The following is a 17033-nucleotide window of genomic DNA, read 5'->3' as shown; positions in this document are numbered from 1 at the left end:
TTTACTTTGTTCTCTGCCGTGGAGTTTGTCCTTCCAAAGTGTACCACTTCACAATTCTCTGGGTTGAACCCAATTTGTCACTTCTGTATCCTATGAATGTCTCTCTGCAATCTTCAGCAATCCTCTACAATATCCACAGCACCACCAACCTTTGTGTCGTCTGCAAACTTGCCAACCCACCCTTCTACCCCCACATCCAGGTCATTAATAACAATCATGAAAAGTAGAGGTCCCAGAACTGATCCTTGTGGGACACCACTAGTCACAACCCACCAATCCGAATGTACTCCCTCCACCCCACGACTCTCTGCTTTCTGCAGGCAAGCCAAATCTGAATCCAACTGGCCAGACTTCCCTGGATCCCATGCCTTCTGACTTTCTGAATAAGCCTACCATGTGGAACCTTGTCAAATGCCTTACTAAAATCCATGTAGATCACATCCACTGCACTACCCTCATCTATATGCCTGGTCACCTCCTCAAAGAACTCTATCAGGCTTGTTAGACACGATCTGCCCTTCACAAAGCCATGCTGACTATCCGTGATCAGACCATGATTCTCTAAATGCCCACAGATCCTATCTCTAAGAATCTTTTCCAACACCTTTCCCACCACAGATGTAAGGCTCACTGGTCTATAATTATCTGGACTATCCCTACTACCTTTTTTGAACAAAGGGACAACATTCACCTCCCTCCAATCTTCCGGTACCAGTCCCATGGACAACGAGGACGTAAAGATCCTAGCCAGAGGCTCAGCAATCTCTTCCCTCGCTTCATGGAGAAACCTGGGGAATATTCTGTCATGCCCCGGAGACTTATCCCTCCTAATGTATTTTAACAACTCCAACACCTCCACTCCCTTAATATCAATATGCTCTAGAACATCAGCCTCACTCATATTGTCCTCACCATCATCAAGTTCCTTCTCATTGGTGAATACTGAAGAGAAGTATTCATTGAGGGCCTCGCTCACTTCCACAGCCTCCAGGCACATTTTCCCACCTTTATCTCTAATCGGTCCTAACTTCACTCCTGGCATCCTTTTGTTCTTCACATAATTGAAGATGCCTTGGGGTTTTCCTTTACCCTACTGGCCAAGGCCTTCTCATAGCCCCTTCTTAAGCTCCTTTCTTGCTACCCTATATTCCTCAATAGCCCCATCTGATCCTTGCTTCCTAAACCTCAGGTATGCGGCCTTCTTCCACCTGACTAGATTTTCCACCTCACTTGTCATCCATGCTTCTTTCACCCTATCATTCTTTATCTTCCTCACCGGGACAAATTTATCCCTAACATCCTGCAAGAGATCCCTAAACATTGACCACATGTCCATAGTACATTTTCCTGCAAAAAACATCATCCCAATTTGCACCCACCAGTTCTAGCCTTATAGCCTCATAACTTGCCTTTCCCCAATTAAAAATTCTCCTGTCCTCTCTGATTCTATCCTTTTCCATGATAATGCTAAAGGCCAGGGAGCGGTGGTTACTGTCCCCCAGCTGCTCACCCACTGACAGATCTGTGACCTGGCCAGTTCAGTTGGCCTGTCAACAAACTGTGACAGGAATCCATCCTGGACACACTTAACAAACTCTGCCCCATCTAAACAACTGGAACTAATCAGGTGCCAATCAATATTAGGGCAGTTAAAGTTACCCATGATAACAACCCTATTATTTTTGCACCTTTCCAAAATCTGCCTTCCGATCTGCTCCTCGGTATCTCTGCTGTTACCAGGAGGCCTATAGAATACTCCCAATAGAGTAACTGCTCCCTTCTTGTTCCTGACATCCACCCATACTGACTCAAAAGAGAACCCTGCTACATTACCCACCCTTTCTGTAGCTGTAATAGTATCCCTGACCAGTAATGCCACCCCTCCTCCCCTTTTCCCTCCCTCTCTATCACTTTTAAAACACTAAAATCCAGGAATATTGAGAATCCATTCCTGCCCTGGTGCCAGCCAAGTTCTGTAATGGCCACTACATCATAATTCCATGTATGTATCCAAGCTCTCAGTTCATCACCTTTGTTCCTGATGCTTCTTGCATTGAAGAACACGCACGTCAGCTCTTCTACCTTACTACCTTTACACCCTTTATTCTGCTTCTCTTTCAAAGCCTCTCTATATGTTAGATCTGGCTTTACTTCATGCACTTCTTACACTGCTCTATCGCTCTGGGTCCCTTGCAAATTAGTTTAAACCCTCCTGAACCATGCTAACAAACCTACCTGCAAGGATATTGCTCCCCCTAGAGTTCAGGTGCAACCCATCCAATCTGTACAGTTCCCACCTTGTACAGTTTCCAAAAGAAATCCCAATGATCCAAAAATCTAAAACCCTGACCCCTGCACCAACTCCACAGCCATGCATTCAACTGCCATCTGAAACACAGGATCTCTCGAGTCAAAGCCTCAAAGCTCCACTCCTTCACTGGCCCACTCACTCATTGGCTGCTGGGTTTGAGCTACCCTTCTATTTATTTGTTTGAGCTTTTCAAACTGCTTGGTCACCTGACCTCCATTGCTCAATCAGCTGCTTTTTGCTGAGCTATTCAACCCTCAATTGACTTGATTGCACAGTCCAACTGCCAAAACTGTCAGAATCTCTCAAGTCAAAGCCTCAAAGCTCCACTCCTTCACTGGCCCACTCACTCACTGCCTATTTTCCAGTCATCAGTGATTCAAATCTTGATCGACTTGATTGACAGACAGACAGACATACTTTATTGATCCCGAGGGAAACTGGGTTTCGTTACAGCCGCACCAACCAAGAATAGTGTAGAAATTGGCAATATAAGACCATAAATAATTAAATAATAATAAGTTAATCATGCCAAGTGGAAATAAGTCCAGGACCAGCCTATTGGCTCAGGGTGTCTGACACTCCGAGGGAGGAGATGTAAAGTTTGATGGCCACAGGCAGGAATGACTTCCTATGACGCTCAGTGTTACAGCTTGGTGGAATGAGTCTCTGGCTGAATGTACTCCTGTGCCTAACCAGTACATTATGGAGTGGATGGGAGTCATTGTCCAAGATGGCATGCAACTTGGACAGCATCCTCTTTTCAGATACCACCGTCAGAGAGGCCAGCTCCACCCCCCACAACATCACTGGCCTTACGAATGAGTTTGTTGATTCTGTTGGTGTCTGCTACCCTCAGCCTGCTGCCCCAGCACACAACAGCAAACATGATAGCACTGGCCACCACAGCCTCATAGAACATCCTCAGCATCGTCCGGCAGATGTTAAAGGACCTTAGTCTCCTTAGAAAATAGAGATGGCTCTGACCCTTCTTGTAGACAAACTCAGTGTTCTTTGACCAGTCCAGTTTATTGTCAATTTGTATCCCCAGGTATCTGTTATCCTTCACCATGTCCACACTGACCCCTTGGATGGAAACAGGGGTCACTGGTGCCTTAGCCCTCCTCAGGTCCACCACCAGCTCCTTAGTCTTTTTCACATTAAGCTGCAGATGATTCTGCTCGCACCATGTGACAAAGTTTCCCACCGTAGCCCTGTACTCAGCCTCATCTCCCTTGCTGTTGCATCCAACTATGGCAGAGTCATCAGAAAACTTCTGAAGATGGCAAGACTCTGTGCAGTAGTTGAAGTCCGAGGTGTAGATGGTGAAGAGAAAGGGAGACAGGACAGTCCCCTGTGGAGCCCCAGTGCTGCTGATCACTCTGTCTGACACACAGTGTTGCAAGCGCATGTACAGTGGTCTGCCAGTCAGGTCATCAAAGATCCATGACACCAGGGTAGCATCCACCTGCATCACTGTCAGCTTCTCACCCAGAAGAGCAGGGTTGCACAGTCCAGTTGCCAAAACTGTCAGAATCCCTTGAGTCAAAGCCTCAAAGCTCCACTCCTTCATAGGCCCCACTTTGGAGATTGACAGTGTAGTGCAGTAATGGAGCGGTGATATTGTCTAATTGAGTTAAGCCAAAGCCATTTGTGCTCAAGGGGATGTATTAAGAAGAGGGACGCCTCACGTCTTAATAAGCTGGTAAGGAAGGCGGGCTCTGTCGTGGGCAAAGTACTGGAGAGTATAACATTGGTAGCAGAGCGAAGGGCGCTGAGTAGGCTACGGTCAATTATGGAAAACCCTGAACATCCTCTACATAGCACCATCCAGAGACAGAGAAGCAGTTTCAGCGACAGGTTGCTATCGATGCAATGCTCCTCAGACAGGATGAAGAGATCAATACTTCCCAATGCCATTCGGCTTTATAATTCAACCGCCAGGAGTAAGATATGTTAAAGTGCCGGGGTTAGGACTCAATGTATTTAAGTAAACTACTTAAGAACTTTTTAAAAGCTATTATTAATGCTTTTTGAGAGGGTGATTTTAGATGCATATCATATTTTTACTGAGCTAAGTATTGTATGTAATTAGTTTTGCTACAATAAGTGTATGGGACATTGGAAAAAATGTTGAATTTCCCCATGGGGATGAATAAAGTATCTATCTATCTATCTAACATTTCTCAAGGACGTATAGGAGAAACAACATCAGTAGAACAAATATTCTGGTTATACAACTCATTGAAGTTTGGAGTTACAGAATTATGAAGTAGGAAAATGTTTCTCGGCCCACTGAGTCCATGTCAACCATTAAGCATCCATTTACACTAACCCCATTTTATTCTCCCCCAAGATTCTATAACACCAAGGAAATTTACCAATAAACTTGCCAACCCACAAGTCTTTGGGATATGGAGGTGACTGAAGGACTTAGGTGGTCACAGAGAGAACGTGCAAACTTCAAGTACACAGCACAGAGGTCAGCGTCAAACCAAGGTCCCTAGCGAGTGAGCTAATGCACGCCCAAGTTTTGAGTTAAGTGGTGACCTTGCAGATTATCTGCTATATACATTTTCTACATTACAACAGTACTTAGCTCAAATCATTTCATCACTGTTTTGGAACTTCCTGAGATATCACCTGGTGCCTCTGCATAAATGAATTCATTTTATTCATAAGGAAGAAACAGGAATCTGTTTCCTTCCAGATGCTGTTCTTGGCAGAGTAACATCAATGTATTGTAATACTGATCCCATGAGATATCTGGAATAGCATGCATCTTTTAAGACATCACAATAGCTCAACTAATAACAGAATAAAAAGTCTCTGTAACCAGTAATAGGCAAAGATTTTCTGCAGATTGATGTATTCCTTCATGGACAGAAGATCAATCAAAACAAATGAATTGTACCCAGCAGGTAGGTGAAGAAGCACTTGCTTCTTGAAACCATTAGGCTTTATCTCTCTTTAGCTCCGAGCCAGAGCACAAGGCACTGAGCCACGGTTGAATTTAACATGGTTATTAATCCGGAGACATTCAACCTAATTGTTTTTAGGAGACCAACATGCCTTTGCAGATGTTCTGGATTTCCTGAACCTTGCTCTCAGCTTGGTTGATGCCAAAATGAGCACACTGAAGACTCCTTCACTTTCACTTTGTCAATCCAAATATACTCCCCCTTCCTGGAATTAAAAATTTCCCCTTTCTAATCAAATATGAACACAAAGTCACTTACTTTTGCTTGACATTCCAATGAGATTACAGCTACAGGTAGTCCCCAAGTTATGAACGTCTGACTTACCGACAACTCGTACTTGCAAACCGAGGAAGGAGAATGCTGTCTGCCATTTTAAGTCAGATTGCAACGCGCCCGCCATTTTAAGTCATTGCCGTAGACATGGCGTTGAGTGTTTAACTTTGTATTTGGCTTAAATTTTTCTTAGTAAGATTCACCCTGACAACCCCCCCCCCCCCCCCCCACCGCCCCCGGTTCTGGTCGGCTGGTGGCGCAGAACGGAGTTTCTCGAGAACGGAGTTTCCCCGAGTTCGATGCAGTGACAGGCCGCTCCCGTGCCTGGTTGATGTCGATCCAGTGACTCCCGTAACATTCGTGCCGGGTTGATGTCGAGCTCGCAACTCGACCTCGTAAAAAAGAGAACACTGCCACCTCCAGTTTAAATTCCCACGCAGAATATTGTGGAGGATCAAATACCCAAACCCAGCACATTGTCCCATTTAGCCTGTCTCAGTGCAATGGTCTTTAGGACCCAGTGGACCTCAGGAGCCAGCGGAGCTAGGGACCCGCCGCCCGCAGTGTTTCTGTTCCATTAACAGGAAGCGATCGCGATTGAAAATAAAGTAGAAATAATAAAGCATTTGGAAAGAGGTGAAACGCCACCGGTCATTGGAAAAGCGTTAGGCTACAGTTGGTCAATGATCGGAACAATTTTAAAGGATAACGGATAAAGTGAGAATAATGGAGCATGTGAAAGGCCCTGCCCCAATGAAAGCTACAATAATTACTAAGCAATGCAGTGGTTTAATTATTGGAATACGTATGTTTCTTAAGTGTTTTATATGCATAGAAAGGTAAAATATATACTATATATTAGACAAACATTTGACTAACTGACGCTAAATAATACTGGATGTACTTGTTCCGACTTACGTACAAATCCGACTTAAAGACGGACTCAGGAACTCGTATGTAATCCGGGGACTGCCTGTATTCCTCAATTTCAAACATTGTTGCATTGTTGGAAAACATTGTGAAATCGGAATGGTTCCAAAAAAATCCACAATAAGAGATTTGATACAATGCAGATAAGGTAACAAATCTCTACAAATCAGTCATTTCCTTGAAATAGTCAGTAGAGTTATAATAAGAATTAGTGAATGAAATAGTCATGATTGTATCTGGAGCAGAAAAAACATTTAACCATATAACCATATATAATAATTACAGCACGGAAACAGGCCATCTCGGCCCTTCTAGTCCGTGCCGACACTTACTCTCACCTAGTTCCACTGGCCCGCACTCAGCCCATAACCCTCCATTCCTTTCCTGTCCATATACCTATCCAATTTTACTTTAAATGACAATACCAAACCTGCCTCTACCACTTCTACTGGAAGCTCATTCCACACAGCTACCACTCTCTGAGTAAAGAAATTCCCCCTCGTGTTACCCTTAAACTTTTGCCCCTTAACTCTCAACTCATGTCCTCTTGGTTGAATCTCCCTTATTCTCAATGGAAAAAGCCTATCCACATCAACTCTATCTAACCCCCTCATGATTTTAAATACCTCTATCAATTCCCCCCTCAACCTTCTACACTCCAAAGAATAAAGACCTAACTTGTTCAACCTTTCTCTGTAACTTAGGTGCTGAAACCCAGGTAACATTCTAGTAAATCTAATTTATCTCACTTACTGAGTATGGGACCACTTGGTTTCCTCTCCACCGAGCCTGATGTCAGCATTGCTGCAAATGTCTTGGTGTTCACTGATCATTATAGCAAATATGCTCAAGTCTTCTCTACAGAGAGCATCCGTGGCTGACAAAGTGTTATGGGAGAAATATTTTGTTCCTTATAGTATTATAAAAAGGATACACAGTGATCGGGGAAGGGATTTTGAGAGTTGGCTCAAACATGAGTTACCGGACATGCTGGAAGTTGAGAAGTCAAGGACTATGCCATATCACACTTAGCATGATCCTCAGCCTGAAAAGTTCAACTAGACATTGCTAGACATGCTTGGAACCCTGGATGTTTTTAAAATCCAACTAAAGGCAACTAAAAAAAGCTGTAAGAAGGGAAAATGTGAAATATGAGGGCAAACTAGCCAATAATTTAAAGCAGGATACTAAAAGATTTTTCAGTTATATAAAGAGCAAAAGGGAGGAAAAAGTTGATATTGAACCACTGGAAAATGTTGCTGGTGAGGTAGTAATGGGGGACAAAGAAATGGCAGATGAACTAAATAAGTAATTTAGACCACAAGTCCATAACACGTAGGAGCAGAATTAGGCCACTCAGCACATCAAATCCGCTCCACCATTTCATCATGGCTGATCCTAGATCTAATTCAACCATATACAGCTGCCCTCTCAACATATCCCTTGATGCTCTGCCCAATCATAAATCTATTAACTTCTGCTTTGAGTATACCCACGGACTTGGACTCCATCGCAGTCTGTGGCAGAGCATTCCACAGATTCATCACTCATTGGCTAAAAAAATTCCTCCTTACTTCTGTTCTAAAAAGGTTGTATCTCAATTCTGAGGCTGTGCCCTCCAGTTCTGGATATCCCCACCAGAAGAAACATCCTCTTCACATGCACTCTATCTTGTCCTTTCAGCATTCCATAGGTTTCAATGAGATCCCCATGCATTCTCCTAAATTCCAGTGACTACAGGCCCAAAGCTGGCAAACACTCATATGTTAACCCCTTCTTTCCTGGAATAATCTTCGTGAACCTCCTCCTGACTATTTCTAATGACAACACATACTTTCTGAGATATGGGACCCAAAACTGTTGACAATACTCCATGTGCAGCCTGGCAAGTGTCTTATAAAGCTTCAGCATTAAGTCCTTGTTGTTATAATCAATACCCTTTGAAATAAATGGTAACATTGCATTTGTCTTCTTTACCACAGACTAAACCCGTAAAATTAATCTATTAGGAGTCTTGCACAAGGATTCTCAAGTTCCTCTGCACCTCTGATCTTTGAATTTTCTCTGCATTTAGATAAAAGTCCGCACTATTGTTCCTTTAACCAAAATGCATTATCATACATTACCCAACACTGTATTCCATCTGCCACTTTTTCGCCCATTCTTCCAATTTGTCTAAGCCCTGCTGCAATTACATGGCTTTACCACCATTATCTATCCCTCCACCTATCTTCATATCATTTGCAAACTTTGCCAGAAAGCCATCAATTCCACTATCTAAATCACTGACAAACAATGTGAAAAGTAGCTGTCCCAATACTGACCCCCAAAGAACACCACTAGACACCAGCAGCCAACCAGAAAAGACCCCCTTTATTCCTACTCACTGCCTCCTGTCTGTCAGCCATTCCTCTATCCATGCCAATATCTTTCACAAGATCACAAGACAAAGGAGCAGAAGTAGGCCATTCGGCCCATCGAGTCTGCTCCGCCACTCCACCATGAACTAAACTATTCTCCCATCTAGTTCCAGTTTCCGGCTTTTTCCCCATATCCCTTGATACCCTGACTAATTAGATACCTATCAATCTCGTCCTTAAAACACCCTCAATGACCGGCCCTCCACAGCTGTATGTGGCAACGAATTCCATAAATCCACGACCCTCTGGCTAAAAGAATTCTCCTCATCTCTGTTTTAAATGGGTACCCTCTAATTCTAAGACTATGGCCTCTTGTCCTGGACTCACACACCAAGGGAAACAGCCTTTCCATATCTACTCTGTCCAACACTTTCAACATTCGAAATGTTTCTATTAAATCCCCTCTCATTCTTCTATACTCTAATGAATACAGTCCAAGAGCTGACAAACGCTCCTCATATGTTAGCCTTTGTATTCCAGGACTCATCCGCGTAAATCTTCTCTGAACTCTCTCCAACATCAGTACATCCCTTCTAAGATAGGGGGCCCAAAACTGCACACAGTATTCCAAATGAGGTCTCACCAGTGCCCCATAGAGCCTCATCAACACTTCCTTACTCTTATACACTATTCCTCTTGAAATGAATGCCAACATAGCATTAGCTTTCCTTACTGCTGATCCAACCTGGTGGTTAACCATTAGGGTATCCTGCACGAAACCCCAAGTCCTTTTGCACTTCCGATTTTTGAATTTTCTCTCCATCTAAATAATAATCTGCCCAATTACTTCTTCTTCAAAATGTACAACTGTACATTCCTCAACACTGTATCTCATCTGCCATCTCTTTGCCCACTCTCCTAAACTGACCAAATCTCTCTGTAACCTTTCCGTTATTTCAACACTTCCTGCTCCTCCACCTATCTTGGTGTCATCCGCAAACTTAGCCACAAAACCATTTAATCCATAATCTAAATCATCGATATACAGTGTAAAAAGAAGTGGCCCCAACACCGACCCCTGCGGAACACCACTAATAACCGGCAACCGACCAGAATTGGATCCCTTTATTCCCACCCTTTGCTTTCTATCAGCCAATGCTCCACCCATTCCAATATCTTTCCTGTAATTCCTTGGGCTCTCATCGTATTAAGCAGCCTCTTATGTGGCACCTTATCGAAGGCCTTTTGAAAATCCAAATACACAACATCCACAGCCTCTCCCTTGTCAATCTTATTTGAGATTACCTCAAAAAATTCCAATAGGTTGGTGAGGCAGGATCTTCCCTTCATGAAACCATGCTGGTTTGGGCCTATCTTGTCATGCACCTCAAGATATTTTATAACCTCGTCCTTGAGGATCGACTCCAATAACTTTCCAACTACCGATGTCAGACTAAGAGGTCTCTAATTTTCTTTTTGCTGCCTCCCTCCCTTTTTAAACAGCAGAACTACATTTGCGACCTTCCAGTCCCCCGGAACCATGCCAGAGTCTATTGATTCCTGGAAGATCATTTCCAATGCCTCCACAATCTCCAAAGCCACCTCCTGTAACATCATTCGAAAATCTAAGTAAATGACATCAACTGCCTCTTCTTTGTCCACTCTGCATGTTACTTTCTACAAGAATTCTAACAGATTTGTCAGGCAAGATTTACCTTTACAGAAACCATGCTGACTTTGACTTATTTTATCATTAGTCTCCAAGTACCCTGAAACCTCATCCTTAAAAATGGGCTCCCAACACTTTCTCAACCTCTAAGGTTAGGCTAACTGGCCTATAATCTCCTCTCTTTTGATAGTTTCCTGATTGGTCAGGGCATTAACGGTTACGGTGAGAAGGCAGGTGTATGGGGTTGAGTGGGACCTGGGATCAACCATGATTGATGGGCTGAATGGCCTAATCTGCTCCTATGTCTATGGTCTATGCCAATAAAAAGGACAAATAGTCAGCATTTTGGGCATTTGCTACTCTGCTACAACTGTACACAGAATGAAGCTACTGGATACTTGCCTTACTATTTCATGTTTGGGCATGATTGAGATGATCTGTAGATCTCTATTTTGGAGATGACAGTGAAGACTGTTGCAGAAGATGCATCTCAAGTATGTGTCTGACATGAAGAAAGTACTGCAAAAAACTTATGAGCCAGCTACAGTTTCTGCTACCAAGCAAAACCTAGGAAACAAGTGGAGATATAGTCAAAAGATTAGGTTCTCAACTGATGCCTGGAAGCAGGTTTTAATAAGAAATTTGGGGCTATCAGGGAAGCACAAGTTGTCTGACCCCTAGGTGCCTATACCTTACGTAGTGGAGAACCAGGTGCCAAATGTGTCAGTTTCTAGGCAAAGCCAAAAGATGGTAATGGTCCTGTCAAAGTTCTCCATTGGAATCACCTTCCACCCCTAGGGTAGGAAATATGTGTTGATCCAGAGCCTGATGTGGAACGTACATCTGGTAGGAGAACTCTGCACATGAGCAGAATGGGAAAGCAATCAGTTAACAACAGTATGATTTCAGTGAAAAGATCTGAAATGGGATCAACCACTCAATACTGTATGGACTCAGAGGAAACAGGAGAATTGATGGAGAAATTTCTGAAAATCCCAGCCCTGACTGGCATGTAACAGGCTGACATGATAATAGACAGTCAGAGAATGGGCTCCAATATAATTGCAGATGAGGCTGAGTTCAGTTAGGTGGCCACAGCAGCTGAGTCAAGTGATAGACGGGGGAGGCATCCCCAAGTAAACAGGAACAGTTTACCAAGGCTGAAGAAGCTGATGATGAGGTAAGAAGGTGTCAGAGTCAGGAAACCCCCAGATAGGCTGACACATGCTGCATTGGGGAAATACTTAGATATGTTACTGCAATTTACAAATGGATTGGGGAATCCCAAAATCATGAAATTCATTTGAATACTGTGTCTTTAATAATAACCTAAGTCATGAGGACATGACTATTTTTGGAGGGAGGTGAATGGAATGCCCTGGTTAACATTTCTACTGCTATGTTGTAAGGTATTTTATTTATGGAGTTTTCTGTAGAAGCAGTTATGTTCAGCCAATCTGGATGGTAGGAGGGAGAGAAGGTTCCAGAGAGAAAGATGTGCGGCGAGAGATTTCTGAAAGACAGTAGTTAGGTTTCAGGTCTTTTATAAGACCATAAGTTTGGTTTGCGGGTGTAGCAGGCTATCAAGAAGGCCAATAGGATGTTGACCTTTATTGCTGAAGGAATTGAATTTAAGAGCAGAGAGGTTATGATGCAACTGTACAGGGTACTGGTAAGGCCGCACCTGGTGTACTGCGTGCAGTTCTGATCTCTGAGGAAGGATATACTGGCTTTGGAGGTGCTGAAGAGGAAGTTCACCAGGTTGATTCCAGAGATGAGGGAATTAGACTATGAGGAGATATTAATTCGCTTGGGACTGTACTTGTTGGAATTCAGAAGAATGCAAGGAGATCGTATAGAAACATATTAAATTATGAAATTATAGAGGCATGGAAGTTGTTTCCATTGGTAGGTGAGACTAGAACTAGGGGACATAGCCTCAAGATTTGGGGGAGTAGATTTAGGACAGAGATGAGGAGGAACTGCTTTTCCCTGAGAGTGGTGAATCTGTGGAATTCTCTGCCCAATGAAGCAGTGGAGGCTATCTCAGTAAATATATTTAAGACAGGATTCGATAAATTTTTGCAAAGAAAGGGAATTAAGGGCTATGGGGAAAAGCAAGTAGGTGGAGATGAGTCCATTGCTAGATCAGCTATTATTTTAATAGTGGAACAGGCTTGATGGGCCAAATGGCCTACTCCTGCTCCTATTTCTTATGTTCTTATTAATTTTATGACTGTTTGCATCTTTCAGAGTGTGTATCAGGTCGGAGTCCTACAGAAGTCAGGAGAAAGGATAAAAGGAACAGATTCGGGCAAGGCTGGTCTTTTTGGGCTGCTTGGGTGTGAAAAGTGTTGGCAACAGAGGCCTAACCCTAGTTGCAAATAAAAGAATGGTAGGTTCAAGTGGAGTGGCCATTGTTAGAGTGTGGCAGTGTTAGATTGTGAAGGCTTTGGCTTAACAGGCTTCAGCATGAACAGGCAAAGGCACAGTTAAGGAGCAGCAAGCCTTTTTTTCTTTCTTGGTATAGAGTAGTCATTGTGGAATGATCCTCCTGTCAGATGTGGCAATTTGGGAAATCTGATGGTTTCCCTGATGACTACCTCTGTGGAGAGTGCACCCAACTTCAGCACCTGACTGACTAAGTCAACTTGTTCAACCTTTCCCTGTAACTTAGGTGCTTGTTTGATTGATACAAATTTCTGCTTCATCACTTTAGTACTTTACCAATACGAACATTATAAATTTGTGCTTTACCAAAATGATCAATATAAATTTCACATGCTTCATTTCTTTTCCAGTTTGTAGCACACCAATATGGCAGAGGCTGTTTTGTTTCCTTAGCAATTAATCACTGAGCTGCATTTCATTGGCTATGAACAGCTTCAGAATATCTCAAGGATGGCAAAAGGCCATGAATGGACCTACAGGCCATTCCCGGGTTATGTACGAGTTCCGTTCCTGAGTCCGACTTTAAGTCGGATTTGTACGCAAGTTGGAACAAGTACATCTGGTATTATTTAGCGTCAGTTAGTCAAATGTTTGTCTTAGTATATAATATATATTTTACCTTTCTATGTATATAAAACACTTAAGAAACATATATATTCCAATAATTAAACCACTGCGTTGCTTAGTAATAATTGTAGCTTTCATCAGGGCAGGGCCTTTCACATGCTCCATTATTCTCACTTTATCCGTTATCCTTTAAAATTGTTCCGATCGTTGACTGACTGTAGCCTAATGCTTTTCCAATGACCGATGGCATTTCACCTCTTTCCAAGCGCTTTATTATTTCCACTTTATTTTCAATCGCGATCGCTTCCCGTTAATGGAACAGAAACACTGCTGGCGCCGGGTCCCGACCTGCACCAGCTCCCGAGGTCCGATGGGTCCTAAGAACCACTGCTCTAAATTCCCTGGGTCCTAAACTCCACCGCACTGAGACAGGCTAAATGGGACAAGTGGGGGCTGTGCTGGGTTTGGATATTTGATTCTCCACAATATTCCATGTGAGAATTTAGACTGGAGGTGGCAGTGTTTTTTTTACGAGGTTGAGTTGCACACTTGACATCAACCTGGCACGGATGGTATGGGAGTCACTCGAACGACATCAACCTGGCACGGGAGCGGTCTGTCACTAAATCGAACTCAGGAACCTCCATTCTTGAACCCGGCGCTGATCTCACTGCGCCACCAGCCAACCAGAACTGGGGGGGGGGGGGGGGGCGCGAGGTCAGGGTGAATCTTACTCAGAAAAATTTAAGCCAAATACAAAGTTAAACACTTAACACAGTGTCAATGGTAACGACTTAAAATGGTGGACGGCGTCACGATCCGACTTAAAATGGCGGACCTTCCTCAGTTCATAAGTACGAGTTGTCTGTAAGTCAGATGTTCGTAACTCGGGGACTACCTGTATTTTATCAATGTTATTTTATCAATTCAGCCAGACCTGAGAAAATATATTCCAAGAACATAAACTTGAGGCATGCTTCCTGTAACTCCTCAGAAATTATTTGGAATTTGACAAATCATGGTCAACAGTGAAATTCATTTTTCTGAGAATCAAAATAATCAGATTTTAAAAAATGTACCCTCTGGAAATGAGACAATAGGAAATAATGTGAGCTTTTGCTAAGGACATTATTTGCAAACAATATGAAAAGAATTAGACAGTAGGAAACAGATGACCATTGGGAAACAGAGGGTGTTGGTAGTTTCTTAAAAATAGTGAAATTATCCAGTCATTTGCAATATCCACAGTATCCTTAATGAATAGCCTGATCAAGGTTGTTAGTCTGATCCAAAGTTTAATGGATACTTAACAAATGGAATCCCAGATTTGTTTGAAAAATACTATTGTTGGCGTGTGGCCAAGTGGTTAAGGCATTGGTGTAGTGATCTGAAGGTCGCTAGTTCAAGCCACAGCTGAGGCAGCGTGTTGTGTCCTTGAGCAAGGCACTTAACCACACATTGCTCTGCGATGACACCGGTGCCAAGCTGTATTGCCCCTAGTGCCCTTGGATGGCAGTAGAAGGTAGAATTTGGATCATATTATAAAAATTATTTACTAATGATGAGGGCCAACTCAAGGAGCAAAACCCAACTGAATGATCTACACCCAGCCAACTGCACCGTACCAACTTACTGGAACAAAGGCAGCAATAATAATAACAATAGCAACAACAATAATTATTTACCGCCCATCAAATACTCTTCCAGTGAGTGCTGGGTGCAGTCTTCTACTGGGAGGGTTGGGCCTGGGAAGCACAAGGCTTCCCCCAGTATAGGTGACTAGCTACACACACAGAATGGATTGAACTGCAGGAATTAGCTTGCCCACTCTCCTGCTCACCGCCCTGCACAAGCTCTGCCAACTCCAGGTTCATCTGCTGCCAAACCTGCCACTGAAAATTAATTTTTTTTTTGGAAATGCCTATGTCATTCAAAAACACTCATGAACTATCAAACTGGAAATTACCATATATTACAATAAATAGTAACCACCAAAACACTCACATTTAAAAACAACATAGATTTAAACAAAATTAAATTAAAAATTACTCACTTAAAAAGGTATTTCTTGGAATTGGTGTTTTTTGGTTAGTATTGTCACATGTACAGAATTTCGTCAAAGTTCTACATAACCTGCTGAATCTTCTAAGTAGAGGCAATGCCATGTTTTTTTGCATGCTTGTCCCAAGAAAGATCCTCTGAAGTGATAATATTGAGGAATTTAAAGTTGCTGACCCTCTCCACCCTTGATCCCTCAATGACCTCCAATTTCCTCTTCCTATAGTCAATAATCAGCTCCATGGAGAGAATACCCATGGTTGGTGGGGTCTTTGATTCTGCTAGCTGCTTTAATGAGGCAATGAGAAATATAAACAGTCCACAGAGGGAGGCTGGTTCCTGTGATGTGCTGAATTGTGTCCAAAGCTCTCTGCAGTTTTTTGCAATCACAGGTATAAAAACTGGTAAGGGTTGACAGGGACATGCCAAATTTCTTTAGCCTCACAAGGAAGTAGAAGCATTGGGGAGCTTTCCTGGCTATGGCGTCTAAGTGGTTAGACCAGAACAGGCTACTGGTGATGTTCACTCCTAGGAACTTGAAGCTACCAACCCTCTTAATGTCAAATGTGCAGAGAAGAAATGTCGTCCAAGATCATTTTGTAGCCTATTGCAACACGTAAGCTCTGCCACAACTGAAGCCTGGACTGTCATTCAATTTCACATTAATTTCATGAACAACCCACTGAAAATGTGAAGGACCGGAACAAGCAGAAATGCTAAGGATGATGCTGATGGCTGAAGCTGAACTAGATAGAGCTAGACTTCAGAACATCCATGGAGAAATGTAGGCAAACGTGACAGAAATGCTGCTGCCCAGGTGAATGAACTGTCACAGAAAATCACTTCCTAGTGTTTTATCAGTTCTTGCAGTATCTCAAAGCATTTCATCTAAAATGTAGAGCTCGCAAACAAAGCAATTTACAAAGAATATTAAATAGCTGAATGACTTTGTTTTATTGAGGTAGTGATATTGGTTGATGGAGAACCTCCCAACTCACTGTCATGGAATTAATAAGGCAGTCAGAGAAAGACCTAGATAGATTTTTGGATGTCAAGATTCTGTGGAGAACTAATTTATCACTAAGTAGAGATAATTCCCTCAGCATAGAGAAACTTTCATCTTAAAATTGCTTCTGTTCATTTTCCAGTTTTGAATTTCTTATTAAGGACTAAGGAGCTGGTGGTGAACCTGAGGAGGGCTAAGGCACCGGTGACCCCTGTTTCCATCCAAGGGGTCAGTGTGGACATAGTGGAGGATTACAAATACCTGGGGATACAAATGGACAATAAACTGGACTGGTCAAAGAACACTGAGGCTGTCTACAAGAAGGGTCAGAGCCGTCTCTATTTCCTGAGGAGACTGAGGTCCTTTAACATCTGCCGGACGATGCTGAGAATGTTTTATGAGGCTGTGGTGGCCAGTGCTATCATGTTTG

General features: G+C 42.9%; 1 protein-coding gene across 6 annotated transcripts in view; it reads right to left on the bottom strand.

The window, feature by feature from the left end:
• The window catches only part of gpam (glycerol-3-phosphate acyltransferase, mitochondrial), a 165907-nt gene that overhangs the window by 105586 nt on the left and 43288 nt on the right, over positions 1-17033 (bottom strand). The gene's annotated exons all lie outside the window — the stretch shown is intronic.

This window comes from Hemitrygon akajei, chromosome 23 (genome assembly GCF_048418815.1).
Source record: "Hemitrygon akajei chromosome 23, sHemAka1.3, whole genome shotgun sequence".
Classification (NCBI taxonomy): domain Eukaryota; kingdom Metazoa; phylum Chordata; class Chondrichthyes; order Myliobatiformes; family Dasyatidae; genus Hemitrygon; species Hemitrygon akajei.
This window is presented reverse-complemented; position numbering and strand designations above follow the sequence as displayed.